The following is a 10,155-nucleotide window of genomic DNA, read 5'->3' on the forward strand; positions in this document are numbered from 1 at the left end:
CTCAGGTGATTGGGGAGGCTGAGCTACTGGCCCCTATAGGTCACCTACCACACAAAGCCACTCCATCAACACAGGGAAGCAGAGACAAAGAAACATGTCACGAATGAAAGAAATGGAAGAAAGCAAACTACTGGATGACATAGAGTTCAGAACCACATTTATAAGGTTACTCAAGAATCTTCTAAAAACCGCCGAGAAACTTGATGAGACCTCTGAGGAGCTTAGTGAGACCTTCAAGGACCTTAATGAGAATGCCAAAAAAATGGAAAAGGACCAGTCAGAAATTAAGCATACACTGTCTGAAATAAAGAATATACAGAAACTCAACTGTAGATCAAAGGACCCCAAGAATCAAACCAAAGATCTGAAATATGAGGAAACAAAAAACACCCAACCAGAAAAACAAAAAGAAAAAAGAATCCAAAAATATGAAGATAGTGTAAGGAGCCTCTGGGACAACTTTAAGCGTACCAACATCCGAATTTTTGGGGTGCCAGAAGAAGAGAGAGAGCAAAATATTGAAAACCTATTTGAAGAAATAATGACAGAAAACTTCCCCCACCTGGTGAAAGAAATAGACTTACAAGTCCAGTACGCACACAGAACCCCATACAAGAGGAATCCAAAGAGGACCACACCAAGACACATCATAATTAAAATGCCAAGGGCAAAAGACAAAGAGAGAATATTAAAAGCAGCAAGAGAAAAACGGTTAGTTACCTACAAGGGAGTACCCATACGACTGTCAGCTGATTTCTCGGCAGAAACTATGCAGGCCAGAAGGGAGTGGCAAGAAATATTCAAAGTGATGAACAGCAAGAACCTACAACCAAGATTACTCTACCCAGCAAAGCTATCATTCAGAGTTGAAGGTCAGATAAAGAGCTTCACAGACAAAAAAAAGCTAAGGAAGTTCATCACCACCAAACCAGGATTACATGAAATGCTGAAGGGTATTCTTTAAGAAGAGGAAGAAGAAGAAAAAGGTAAAGATAAAAATTATGAACAACAAAATGACATCAAATACATACCAACCAACAAGTGAATCTAAAAATCAAGTGAATAAAAAATCTGAAGAACAGAATGGACTGGTGAACATAATAGAATCAGGGACATAGAAAGGGAGTGGACTGACAATTCTCAGGGGGAAGCGTGTGTGAGGGGTGCGGGAAGAGATTGGACAAAAATCTTACACCTATGGATGAAGGCAGTGGCGGGGGGGTAAGGGCATGGGGTGGGGTGGTGTGGGGAATCAGGTGGAGGGGAGCTATGGGGAAAAAAAGAGGAACACCTGTAATAATCTGAACAATAAAGATTTATTTTTAAAAAATAAATAAATAAATAAATAAAAATAAAAGAGAAAGATGCAAATTTACCATACCTTCGAGACGCCTACCAGCCAATCAGGAGTGAGTATGCAAATTAACCCAACAAAGATGGTGGGTTAATTTGCATATACAGGCACCCAGCAGCTAGGGGCGGGATGCAGGCGTTTCACACCACCCCAGCCGCTCCAGGCCTCTGGGCAGCATGGGAAGGCGGAAAGGCAGCTCCAGGCCGGAGCAAAGGCTGTGCCGGCAGCCAGGGTAAGGAAAGCCCATTCTGCACAAATCTTCATGCATCAGGCGTCTAGTAAATTCATAATTCTTTACCCCTTTTGGCCTCGTGTGTTCCTCCTGTGGTGACCATAACATTTGATCCCGAAACCCAGGAGGGTTCCACGGGATGGGGAGCCATTGCCCTGGCTTCAGTCACCCCCAGTTTACTACTCAGAGAGCAGTAGGCAGCAGCAGCTTGAACTGGGCTTACCTCCAAATCCTACTCAGGTGACACGATTGCCGGCATTGATTAGGCCTCCCTCCCTTAAGGACTTTTTTAAACCAGCCAAGGAGAACACCAGATCGGGGACCTCTCCTTCCCATTGCTGACCTGCACTCAGCACCGGCTCATTTCATCTCCGATAAGTGACAATTAGATCCCCCCCACTCCCTCGGATTTCTGATTTGCCATTGCAGAAAAAGGACCTAGCACTAGGCCAGAAATCCTCTCCAGTCTGGCTTCAGCCCTGGGACCAGGTCTCACAGTCTTCTATGTCGCAGGGGAAGCCTGCCACATGGATTAGACTGTCCTCTCTCCGGAGCCTGACTAGATGGCAGGGACGCCCTCCCTCTAGTCTTGCTCCCCAGGTCTTCCTTTGTTGCTTACCTCCTCTTCCTAATTTACACCATGGGGGATTTTTTTCCATTCCCACCCCCCCAAAAACACTCCTCTGGGATGTCTCCTGCAAAATCTTAACACACTCAGCCTTTCCACAGAGGTCCAGGCAAAGCACCCTATCCACAATGTAAATTAGTCACACTGGCCCAAGATTTTAACATTCTCTGGGACTTAGACAATTTCTGTCACCACAATGGGAAGTGGTCAAAGAGCCCCTACATCCAGACCTTCTTTACACTGCAATTATCCTTCTCTCTGCCAAACTTGCTCTACTTAGCAAATCCTACTTTTCCACTCAAAGCCCCTTCTGCTGACCCTGAATCTTTCCACCCCAAGGCTTCTAATCCGTCCTTTCCCAACCCCTCAGGTCCCTCAGACCCTCTCTTCGACCCTTTCTATCATTTGATTCTCCATTCCCCTCTGGGTCCCCGGAACTCACCTCCTTATGTCCCTCCTCTGACTGCCCGCCCCCCGTCTTCAGTATCCACCTCTTTGTCCACCCCCTCAATCTCCTTACCAAGATTCCCTCTTACTTGTTCCCAGATAGCCCAGCCTCCAGCCCCCGTCCTTCCCCTCCAAGAGGTGGCCAGAACCAAGGGTATTGTCCAAGTACACATCCCATTTTTCATGTCTGATCTCACACAGATTGAGAAGTGTCTCAGGTTTTTTCCTACTGACCCCACCACATTTACTAAGGAATTTGAGTGCCTGACCCAGTCCTATGACCTGATCTGGCATGACATCTATGTCCTCCCATCCTTCTCTCTAACCCTAGAGGAGAAGGAGCACATCTGGCTAGCAGCTCAAGACCATGCTGATGCCCTCCATAGACAGGATGCAACAGCCAACTCACTTGGCACTGACACGGTCCTCCAAACTGACCTGAGATGGGACTATCAGGTTAATTCTCCAGGGCACCAGCTCCGTGGCCATATAATCACTTGCCTCATTGCCAGACTCAAAAAGGACCTCATATCCCCAGAGATAACCCTTCTTCTGAACACCCATTTTATACCCCATTCAGCTCCCAACATACACCATAAACTTCGAAAAATAGACGGAGGTCCACAAACCCCTCAAAAAGACCTTGTTAACCTGGCCTTTAAGGTCTTTAATAATAGAGACAAGGAGACCCAAATCCAAAAACAAAGGTGAGACCAGGCCAAGGCTGAAGCCCAGAAGGAGGCCTTCCAGCTCATAGGCACCGCTCTCATGAACCCCAAACCAAGTGCTGGTCCTCTCACTAAGGGCAAGTCAGGGGCTAAGCCTCCTCTGGGCCCATGCTTCAAATGCAACAAGCAAGGACACTGGGCCAAGTTCTTCCCAAACCCGAGACCCCCGCCTGGGCCCTGCCCAAGGTGCGGGAGGAAAAGCCACTGGAAATCAGATTGTAGTCTGGCCCTGCTGGGTCAGACTTCAGCCAGTCCAGCAAGGACACACTCTGGATCCAGTTTGTAGCTCCTAGACCTCCTGGGACTGAACACTGAAGACTGAAGCTGCCCAGCCCCTGACAGGGCCCCACAGACTTACATCACCAGGGCAGAGCCTCTGGTAACGATTGTGGTGGCAGGTAAGCCCATCTCCTTTTTAATTGACCCTGGGGCCACTTATTCTGCCCTCCCTTGTGTCCTCCTCAGTCTCTATTATGGGGGTTGATGGATTAGTCTCACAGCCATTAGCCACCTCACCTCTCTGCTGCATCTCACTAGACACCCCCTTTATCCACTCTTCTCTCATTCTACCTCAGTGCCTGACCAGGACTACTTCACATCCCCTCATAAAGCCCAGTTGTCCCAAACCACAGTCATCTACCTCAGTTTCACTCTCACCCCATGGAGCCAAGTCATCCCTTAGACTATAAATGCCTTATCTCCTCCATGACTGTCCCCTCCTCTAAATAACAAATGCTCTCCTTTCTCAGGCTCACTGTGTACTTTGGCCTCTGGGTTCCCAACTTTAGTCTTTTTGCAAAGCCCCTCTGTGACTCAAGGAAGGGACCCCTCACTGAGCCTTTAGATCCCAAAGCCAGCATTCTCACCCTCTTAATGCTCTAAAAATCCTCTCACTTCAGTGCCCTTTCACCCCACCCCTGCTTCCAAAAGAACAACTTTCTTTACTGCAAAACTGCACTTTCTTAACAGTTCTGCTACTATCAGAAGCTGACCTCATTATCACCCAAACCTTAGTATGTTATCACTCAGAAAAATGTGGCAGTTTTAAATCCAAGTAGCTGGAGGCCTGGAAACTGCAGTCCTAGAACAGGCTATAGGGCCTGCTCCCGTGACCCCTCTGCCTTTTCTCCAGCCTCATATGCCTATACATAATTTTCCAAAGTCTTCTTTGGCAACTTAAAAGCTTTGGAGCATTGCTGGGTTAAATGATAAACATCTAAATATTTCAACAAATTTTAAGTTCACCTGATTTTAGCTTTTGTTACAGAAAATCTAGATTTTGAATACAGAAAAGTAGATTTAGAACTGTTAGTGTAATGTCTTGTACTTGGTTAAGTTATGTTTTCTTGAGAGTTAAGAGTGTATTTAAAGTGTGTTCATAAATGTCAATTTAAGAAATGCTGGCTATTGCCCTGACCGGTTTGGCTCAGTGGATAGAGCGTCAGCCTGCGGACTGAAGGGTCCCAGGTTCGATTCCAGTCGAGGGCATGTACCTTGGTTGCGGGCACATCCCCAGTGGGGGGTGTGCAGGAGGCAGCTGATCGATGTTTCTCTCTCGTCGATGTTTCTAACTCTCTATCATCCCTCTCCCTTCCTCTCTGTAAAAAATCAATAAAATATATTTAAAAGAAAAAAAAAAAGAAAAAAAAAAAGAAATGCTGGCTATTTATTTTTTGGTTCTCATTGGAATATCAATGTTTCTAAGAGTTGACAATAGAAGGCATGAGGCATGGACATGCATTTTGAAGGAAAAAGAAAGTGAATTAAAGTTGTAAGAATATTTGTGAAAGTTGTAAGAAGCTTTGTGAAAGTTATGGGTTTGTAGGGAGAAATGTTAAAAGGAAGTTATATAAATGACACAGGCCAGTAAGCCAGGACAAGCAGAATAGGGAACTGAGATAGTAAAACAGCAGTTTGCAACCATCTAGAAAATCCAGATGCCAAGCAGTCCACAGCCATCTAGTAAATCCCATCTTCCTAAACCAGTGGTCGGCAAACTCATTAGTCAGCAGAGCCAAATATCAACAGTACAACGATTGAAATTTCTTTTGAGAGCCACATTTTTTAAACTTAAACTATATAGGTAGGTACATTGTTATTAACTTAATTAGGGTACTCCTAAGCTGGCCTTTGCTAAAAATGTCCTCAATCTGATTGAGGTACGTTCGCTGAGGTCAACCCCTTCCAACTCTCCCATCCACACTCGTCTTGTATACTTGTTTCGTCTATCTCCTTTCATTCATCCTCTATATATGTCCAAACCATCTCAACATACCTTTCTCAATCCTCGACACTACATCTTCTTTCACTCCACAACGTTCCCTAAAATTAACTTAATAAACTTTACTTAAAGTTTTAAGTCTTAGTTAAACTATAGGTACGTTGAATAAAACTTGATATCATACTTAATAACGATATTATTTATTGATAAAATTAAATTCCTTACAATTTACCTTAAAATATCCATAAAATTAAATCATGACAATGACTGACAAACACTAATGTGAACAATGGCATTGCATCTCCTTGAAAAATTTGGGTAAGTCAGGTTTTTATGTTGTTGTTTTTAATTTTAGGCATGATTCCAGGTTCTCATCAATAAAATGACTTCTCAATTTACTCTTGATAAGGTTCATGCTTGAAAATGATTGTTCACATAAATATGTAGACCCGAATAAGGAAAGAACAGCAAACGCTAGTTTTTTCAGTTGATTATATGAGTCAGGAATACTATTCCAGGTGTTAAAAATCAACATATCTTCCTTCTCCAGGTCTTTCAAAGCAGACCACTTGCGCTGTGAACTAAGTTCACATTTGTTTTTCTCCAATATTTCTATATCAGCACAAAGACATTCAAATTTCGAGCACCACAATTCTTTGTTTTTTAAATCCAGCAATTGCATTTCAAAGTTGCTAATGTCAATATTAAAGGGAGAAAAATTTAATTCTGTTACAGTAGCATTAAGAGGTTTTTTAACAAAGGCTAATGTTGCTTTGCTGTTTCTGAATTCCTGAAACCTGTTGAGAAAAGCTTCCCTCATTTTTATAAGTGTTGTTTTGAAATAGCAAATGTCAATATCAGAATTATTTTCTTGGCGATGTTTCAACAGGCTTGGAAAGTGAATCAAAGTTTCTCTTTCAAAATCTTGAGCAAAAAGAGATAATTTGTTTTCGAATGAAATAACTTCTTCTAATATCGAAAAAATTGTGTTTCCTTTCCCCTGTAGTTTACGATTAAGCTGATTTAGATGAGATGTAACATCTACCATGAAATAAAATTTTTGGATCCACTGATCGTTCGTTAGTTCTGGATAGTGAACACCCTTCTCAAGAAGAAATGCTTTAATTTATGTTAATAAGGAAGCGAAATGTTTCAAAACGTTTCCTCTTGATAACCAACATACCTTGTTATGCAGCAGAAGATCTGCATACTCACTCTCCATTTCAACTAAAAATTCTTTAAATTGGCAATGATTAAGAGCTTTAGCTATAATGGAGTTGATAATGTTAATCACCAATTCCATAACTTTGCAGATTTCTTCTGGAAATGTCTGTGCACAAAGCGCTTCTTGATGAATGATGCAATGGTAAGTATCTTGTGATTAATTTTTTCTTTCAAAATAGCAACAAACCCATTTCTTATGCCGGTCATACTTTTCGCCCCGTCTGTTGAAATTTAGACAATTTTATCAAGTGGAATATGATGTTTTTCAATGCACTCAATTACAGCATTTGCTATATCCTCTCCACGTGTTTGACCTTTGAGTGGCAATAATCCTAAAAGTTTTTCTTTAGGACTTGTAGATGAAATAAATCGTACAAAAAGTGAAACTTGCGTTGTATCATTTATGTCACAAGGCTCATCAACTGCTATTGATAAGTTGAAACCAATTTAAGATCTTCGACTTGCTGGTCAGTTATATTCGAAGACATTTTGACTGTTCTATCTTTTACTGTTTTAGCAGACAATGGTAACTCTTTAATTTTTTTTAGAATATCTGCTTTGTTCTTAAAATTTCGAAATAGCTCTTCGGATGCATTTATAAAACAACTTTTTATGTATTCACTGTCTGTACATGGTTTTCCTCTCTTAGCAATCTCTTGACTAACCACAAAACTTGCAATATTTTAACATTGTTGGAAGATTGCATCCAGTAATTAAATACAGAACTTGATTTTTCTTGACTCTTTTGAAGTTCCTCAACTGCTTTCTTCCTTGCATCACCAATAGGATATTTAGTACTAAATGACACGTGTTTAGTTGTAAAGTGTCTCTCCAAATTTGATTTCTTGTTATGCACCAATTTTTCCTGACAAATAAGACAGGTCGGAAGGCCATTTAAGTTTTGAATAAACGCGAAAGTCTCAGTCCATTCAACTTTAAATTCACGGTTTTTGTCTTCCGTTTTTCTTTGCTTCTTCTTTGTAGCCATGTCAAACAGGGCACCTAAAAAAAAGTTTCATTTTATAATAATAAAGCCACCAACACAAAATAATTACAATTCTTAAATTGATGACAAAAATACCTGTAAGATTTGCAGCTGGTTGTAAAAATACAGGTAACTTTATGCTTCGAGTAGGTACTTTTGTCACCCGCGCGCGATTTGCGGATGCGACTAGCACTAACCACTGCACAATGAGACTGCTGACTGGCTCACTCAACTTGTGCATGAATCGCGTGCGCCTCCCCCATGCTGCATATCCCGTGGCCCGCCTGCACTGCGTCTCCCATCGCCTGACCGACCGACACCCCCACTTCTTCTAACGCCACTTCTTCTAATGCCACTTCTTCAAAATAGACTTGCCCAGGCCGAAAACCGACTTCTGCGCATGGGCCATGAAGTTTCCATCGCACTGTATGTGCGCGCCCGCATGTGGTATTTTGTGGAAGAGCCACACTCAAGGGCCCAAAGAGCCGCATGTGGCTCATGAGCCACGGTTTGCCAACCACTGTCCTAAACCAAGGACAAATGAAACTAAGAGAATAAGCCTCATTTTGGTATATTGGACTACAATCCTCCAAACTCATGTCTCTTTCCTTTCACCAGACCATTTGTCATAATTCTTATTGTTATAGCTTTTGCCCCAGTAATACTAAAATTTATAAAACAGATTATGTCCACCCGGTTAGGCAGCTCAAACCCCTGACCTTTTCCTCCCTAAAGATAACATCTAGGCCTCAGTTGTATTTCAGCCCCAGGCCCAGAAAAGCAGCAAAACAAGACAAGTGACCCTGTGGCAGCCTCAGGACCAGCTTTTACCTCCCAAGTCACTCAACAGGACCACTTTCGAACCAGTCTCTTGGGCAAATCATGCTGCTGCGACTCCTCGCTCCAACCAGGAGGAATCTATACAGTGTTCCAGCCCACTACAATCAAAGTCCATCCCCCTATGATCATAACATTGCCCCCTTAGGAAGTAACTATGGAAGATATGACCTTTGTCCCTATTACATAAAACAAAAAAGCTGGAATGTTAAGTCTGATCAAATAATTGAATGGATACTCCCTCCTCTGGGAACTGACCTTTAGACCACTTCACAACCGACATTCCCTTTTGCTTAGACCACATTCCACTGGCTAAGACCATTATCTTTCCCTCAGGACTCACCTAGAGAATTCTCCGCCCAGAAAAAGCCCACCTAGAGTCCTTTAAAATCTCGGACTCCCTGTCCCTGGGTGCTGGTGTCATTTTGAGGCTCAGCCCATCTGGTTTTCCAGATGACTTAATAAATCCATAATTCTTTAAGCCTTTTTGGCCTCATGCATTCCTCTTGAGGCGACCCTAACTAGCCCTATTTGAGATATTCCATTTTCCCAGATATGCTACACTGTTGTATGCTGATCACTCTGCTTTTGTGGTGACAATATTTTTTAAATATATTTTTATTGATTTCAGAGAGGAAGGAAGAGGGAGAGATAGAATCATCAATGATGAAAGAAAATCATTAATTGGCTACCTCCTGCACGCCCCCCACTGGGGACTGAGCCCACAGCCCAGGCATGTGCCCTTGACCAGAATCGAACCTGGGACCCTTCAGTCCACAGGCCAACACTCTATCCACTGAGTCAAACCAGCTAGGGCATTGACAATATTTTTTATTGCAGGTTAAGTATTTCCTTTATGAAGCCTTCCTGCATCTTCCATTGCCATAGATATGTGCCTGGCTTGGGCTCAGGCTCCCCTTTCATCAATGATGGGCTCCTTGCATCTTATATGGTTTTAGCCCTTTCAGTTCCAGGGTCCCACCCATGCCTTGTCACAGTGGGTGGGCAGGTAAACTAAGCAGATGCCCTAAGAGTCCTCCCATGAAATTTGCTATGTGACACTAGCAAAGAGTCTCTCTTTCTGAACAGAGGAAAGTTTGGGGCTTCCTACAGTCATCTTTTATCTATGAGCATAGGTAGGAAAGATAGAGAAAAGAGGGAAAGATGGAGAGAAAGGTCAGGGAAGGAGGAAAAAGAAACACAGGATGGGGAGAGAACAGGGCAAGGAAAGAAACAGGGGAGAAATAGAGGGAAGGAAAGAATTAGGGGTTGGAGTAGCCAGATGACATAATTTAAGCCAATGGATTCAACTGTGCTTTAAGTTAGTGCTACACTCAGTTACATGAAACAGTATCTCCCATTTTTTGCTCAAGCTAGTGAGTTGGTTTTTTATCACTTGCAATAGAGTTCTAATAAACCTATTCTTTTACCTCCTTTGTCTTTTCCACACAGATTTAATCCCAGCACTATCATTATTTTGTTTAAATGTATCTCCACCA

This window comes from Plecotus auritus, assembly GCF_963455305.1.
Source record: "Plecotus auritus genome assembly, chromosome: 9".
NCBI classification, from domain to species: Eukaryota; Metazoa; Chordata; class Mammalia; order Chiroptera; family Vespertilionidae; genus Plecotus; species Plecotus auritus.